Source organism: Amborella trichopoda, chromosome 3 (genome assembly GCF_054954075.1).
Source record: "Amborella trichopoda isolate Santa Cruz 75 chromosome 3, AtrichopodaSantaCruz75HAP2 v2.0, whole genome shotgun sequence".
Lineage (NCBI taxonomy): Eukaryota > Viridiplantae > Streptophyta > Magnoliopsida > Amborellales > Amborellaceae > Amborella > Amborella trichopoda.
This window is the reverse complement of record NC_142338.1, coordinates 27,530,972-27,536,971: the sequence shown is the minus strand read 5'-3', so window position 1 is coordinate 27,536,971 and position 6,000 is coordinate 27,530,972.

The window sequence follows — 6,000 nt, the reverse complement described above, 5'->3', positions numbered from 1 at the left end:
ACAAACAAAATAAAGACTCAGGGCATCACTGGTCGAATAACATTGGTGACCAAAGTTCACGAATCTAGCTGGACTTCTGCCTCATTGAAAAAGGCTACCTCAGCACGATTAAAGGGCATAAAAATGCTCTGAATCGAGCAAACATTGAATATATAATAGAAAATCATCTGAACCATCGCTACAAGTTTCCAAAACCAAGCCCAACTCAATGCATATGCACCAAAACTCAGGAGTGCGTAAGATGCCTCGTGTAGTCATTTCTGGCTAAGAACGAGGTCTGCTCATCGCTAATCTCGTTGAACCAAGGCAAGACTTGACTGGAAAGCCCACAACACACGAATACAGGTATAACCACACCCGAACATTATCAATGAGGACACACATGGCCGCAACAATAGGCAGTGAAGGGCTTTGGGTGAAGGGACTCATGCTTGCAGAACTCAACAGACAATGAGAATGGCTCCAAAAGAAGCAATGACATAGTTGACCAAGCACTCGAAACTCAATAGAAGAATTGGAGAAAAATAGAGATTTATGGCTGAGAGGAAAATGAAGCAAAGAGATGAGTAAGACCAAATTGAAGAGAAAAGACTATACCTTGAGGTGGGGCAGAGCTTGTACTAGCCATTGCTATCAATGACACTCTATGGTGAGAGATTTTAGTCGAGGATGGTGGTGAAAAGGGGCGCAAAAAGAAAAAAAAAATTAGGGCTTTTTATCTTGGGTAAGAACTTAAGTTAAAAATGAGGAAAAGGAACCTCTACGCATCATTTTATATGGATGGGGGGAATGACGTGTCATGCAAGCAAACGAAACATCACACGACCATGTCGCAGGAAAACGTGGGTAACGTGCAAGCGAAGCATCACGCGAAATGATGTGTGGCCCCATTCCAAAGAAATGCAGATACCGTGCAAGTGAATCATCACGCAGTTCTGACCCAGGGAAAAGCAAACACCGCGTGGTTTCGTCACTTCGATGCGAAGGCCACGCCGCTTCGTCACTCTGCGCACACAACTTTGTTCTCCTAACAGTACGCGTGTCTCCAGCAAAATACCACTCATTTTAAGTGCACAATACTCCCTCATGAGTTCATTGTCACTGCCACCCTCAGGCATGCAAACATATGGGTTCAATCATAGACCCACACAAACCCCCCAGCCTAGGCAGGGGCTTAGCACACACTTGTGCACAATCCCACTCAGTAGTCAAGTTAGCCATATTCCTTTCCCTATCTACATACACTAGGCCATCAACTAGGAAGCCTCGAAAAAAAAAAACCCGGGGTCTTGTGAAAACCTGAAAAAGGCGCACACCCCAAAGGCTTGGATGAAAACCCGAAAGGGCATTCAAACCATTCAAGCCAGACAGCAGGCATGTCCCCCCGGCAAAACGAGTCTCCTGGCCCATTTCTTATCCCCACGATCAAGAGGGATAAGAACTGAACACAGGAAGAAGAAAGGCGAGCAAAACATGAAAAAGAAGAGACACAAACCACAAAGCAAGAAGGATGATTCAAACTAAAAAAAGATTTATTTCATGAAAAAAAAGGATTACAAAACCGTGGTTACAACTATCGATAGCTATAAAAAGATAGATCCATTCTGAAATAAGTTTCCCATTCAGAGGTACAAGCTCCAAATGCATCGCTTAAAGCAACGATCATTTCAAAGGGGCATTATCATTGTCTTCAAAGGGAACTTGAAAAGAATGAAAATGACCCCTTTCTTCTTCTCACCATCGACTAAAGGCAAAGAACCAAATGGTGGTTAAGGGAGCAGCAATGAGCACAGATCCGAGTAGAAGATCATCTGCTCGACATGTTGGTAGTTCGCCCAAACACTAAACATTGAAGTCGACCAAATCATTCAAGAGGACAACAACCATGAAAGGGATTACAGGCCAGCAAGAATCACCATAAGCCGTCATCATTTTTTGATGGACGAGATCGGGTTCAGGCCTGATGACCTTCAAGATCTTGTGCACAACCTTGAGCTTTGTTTTCATAATCTCAAACAAACCCTACAGATCTTGGCACACAAGCTCACCATTGATTACAAGATCCTCATGAGAAACTTTTAAGGCTCGAACACTGGCACTAAAAATCATGGTATCACAAAGGAATTCTTCAAGAGGGAAAGCTCTCTTTCTCTCTCTATAAAAGGAAGAAGGTCGAAAAAGAAGGGCATGGAAAATACCCCACTCTCCCTTTAGCCCCGCTCTTATATACGCATATCCATGTGATATATGAAGGAACAGATATGGCTTAATACTGGCATTCACTGTTAGTTATGCGCATACGCTATAACTAATGGTCTATGATAAGAGATCATGAAGATATTTCTATTTGAGACAGAACTCTGGAATGCATATATTCCTTGGCACATAAATGTCTCTCCACTAGATACCGGAGGAGTTCTGGGTGAGATATGATATGACTCTTTAGAAGATCCATCATATGTTGAAATAATGAGGTTTTAACTGATGGAGCTTAAGGGAGACCTCGACATAAATTGAGGTGAATTCCTCAAATATATATATTAATGCCTCAGATACCTTAAAGTCCAAGGGTGATATGACTTGAGTGATATTTGGATCTGGCTTAACCCATGTCTGTATCCATCGTTAGTTTGGATATGCCCTAACTGACACCCGAAGCTCGATGCCATCAGGATTAAATTGAGACTCTCAGGAAACCATTGATCAAGGCATTGTGACCTTATCACTAAAGTTTCATATTAGTTAGAGGTTGGATAGCTCATTGACCATATAGCTCGACAGTTGGAGCCTTAATGCCCATGTCTCATGCGTTCCAGACATAATAACATTCGACTACTGATATTATAATTTCTTCCTTAAATATGAGGAATTTTTCAAGAAATCGGAACTATTGGATTCTCGGTTCAATGTATTATCCCTTCACAGGTGCGGAAATTTTTTATACAAGTGAAGAAAGAGTATATTCAATGGGATGAATGGAAAGGTGAACCAACGAGAAATGAAGGGGAACACTACCCTAGTTTTTCTCACCAGACAGCTTGATTGACTCGCAAGACTGCACATTCAAAATTCAAAGAGGGATGATTGGTCGCATGAGATAAGCGTGAATTCAAATTTTCATAGGGTTGATGATTAACGGCACAAGATAAAAATAGATTCAAGTCTATGTGTGATTAGGATTGGGCCCAAAAGATTTGCCCTCATATTTAAATTCACGCGAAGTCTTGAGTTTGAATTCAAATCCATGAAATCTGCTCGTTTATACTAAAAGATCAGCTCACTTATTCAAATTCGTATAAAGGATAAGGACAGAAGTGAGGATTCAGCGTGAAGGTTAAGAGGATAAGTATCATCAAGAAATCACTGATAGAGATTAAAGATGATATTTGGTGGTTATCAAAGAGAAATTGAAGTTTATCACCTGAAAAGGATTATAAAAGCCCAGCGAGTAGATGAGAAAGGGGTTCGCATATTTTTCTTTGAGATAGGAAATCCCTGAGAGGACATGTCTCATTGCCATAGGTTGATCAAGTATCGATTGCAGTGCTAAGATAGAGTGAGAAAAAGAGAAAGAGAGAGAGAAAGAAATTGATTTCGTACTCTGAAATGCCCACTTGAGGCTCATTCTCTAAAAAGGGACAGAGAAGTAGGATTAGCATCACTGCTATAGATCATGTATATGGGTTGATATCCCATTTGATGTTATCTCATTTTATGTAATATGTCTGTGCATCTTGTTTTGTTAGAAACGAATGTATAGGTCTTGTATAATCAAGGGTAATTGGCCTTATTTGATGTTATTGTATTATTTGGTCAACGTAAATCATAATAAGGGATTAAACTCTTGGAACTCTTTTGTTCCTAGTATATGATATAAAAACCTATGTTTTTATGATATGGAATGCATGACCGAATTTGGCCCCTAGTATAATGTCCTCTAATAAAAATTAAACTCCTGGAACTATTATGTTCCCATTATACGATATAAAAACCTGTGTTTCTATGATATGGAATGCATGGGCGAATTTGGCCCTTAGTATAATGTCCTCTAATAAAGCATTTAATTGGAGTCTCGACATGTTTTAAATTATATTGTCATATAAAAAATCAATATCCTCTTCTTATGGCATTTACATTTTGGAGCATCCAACATAATAAATAAAGATATTTGGTCTATTGGATGGTTAGGTTAAGGTGACTTTATCAAAGTGATTTTGGCCCCTAACGATAAATGTTAGCCTTTCAAATATCTAACTTTATATTAGCTCTTTTCACCACTTGGTCCCAGTGAAGCTGAAGCTTTTATAAGATAACTGCGAGACGAGCTTTGCATTATGGAACAAAATATTGGGCGGTCAAGAAACAACATACCCATATGATGAGTTGCAGCTAAGATGAGGATCTTGAGATGGATAAGTGGCAAGACAATAAGGAATAGAATTCAAAATGAATACATTCGAGAGAACTTAGGTGTGGCTCCAAGAAACGATAACATGAGAGAAAGCAGACTTAGGTGGGCTAGCTACGTGCAGTGTAGACCCATTATAGCATTTATTAGGATGTGCGGGTGAGTTCAAATGGAAAGCTAAAAAAATGAAAGGAGTAGCCCAAAAAGACATGGTTGGAAGCAACAGTTTAAAAAACGGATTGGTGTCTTAGATCGGCGAATCGACGAGTCAGATCGAGAATCGACCGAATCGATCTGATTCAGCCTTAAACAAATCCCAAAAATTATTAAAATTCATTATAAATGTTCTTTTTAAGAATCCAATAAGAAATGGGGGTACTCCATTAACAACTTTCATTTTTTTGCATCAATATGTCAATATTGAGATGTTCTTTCCTTGTATGAACTACTGTTAACCATTAATTTTATATCACACAAAAGGAGAAGCATAAAATTATCATGAATGAGGTATATCATCATATATAGACTACAATAAGGCACATAATTCGTAAAATATGACCTAATAATAAAATGAAAGACGACGACGTTCTTCATCTTGGTCACGTTGGTGCCATTGATTGAATTCGTGTGACAATTTATTGACTCGATCTAAGAACGAATCATCCAAATTAGTGGGTACTTGACTATACCCAAATCCCAGAGTGTTAGTGTTTTGTTACGCTCCTAATCAAAAGTCCCCGAAACTTGTCCATCCTTCATACTCACCTACACTGTCATGCTCGTCCCTACCCTCTTGTTGTTGGGGCTCGGTATGTGACTAATTTGGTTGGAATAAGGTGGCCTTAGAATCATCATCTCTCTCATTTTCTCTTATACCCTCTTCCCACTCTCCCTCATTAGATGCAACACCATCAACATCTTCAATGAATTATGGATATGTTGGCAGGCTGCTTCCTCTTTCATGATGTTCATCACCTTTTTCACAATCTTCCTCATCGATAGCCTCAAGGAATGCTCTATTATGCAACACTGGCTCCTCTTCCTCTACTACCCATTGTTCTATTGTATCTGTGACAAATATTGTGTCCAAGTCTATTGACCTGTAGTCTTCAAACTTCCTTCTTATTTGTCACTCTCAGAGCTTTAAGTTATAATGAACGTAGACTAGCTTATGAAGCCTCTCCGAAGCGAGTCGATTCCTCCTAGCAGTGTGAAACTATTGGAACGTGCTCCAGTTTCGCTCCCACCCAATAGCAGAATATGTCTGGGAGAGTACCTTGATTGCTATCCTCTTTAGGTGAGGTGCATCAATATCATATATCTCTCGCCATTCAGCTGGATTAAAAAGGGCAAGAACAATTTATAAGATTAAAGATATGATAGAATAAAATATTAGTTAGGGGTTAACCTGAATCCATCATAGTTCGAAAATTCTTAGCAAGTCTAGTTCCGAAGGATCCTACAACATCCCTATAAAATATTTCGTTTTAGTGCATCAGTTATTATTCACAAATATAACAACTGAATGAAGCTTTTACCCAAATATTAAATATTTCCTCTTGTATCACCGCTACCTGGTTTCTATGGCTTCT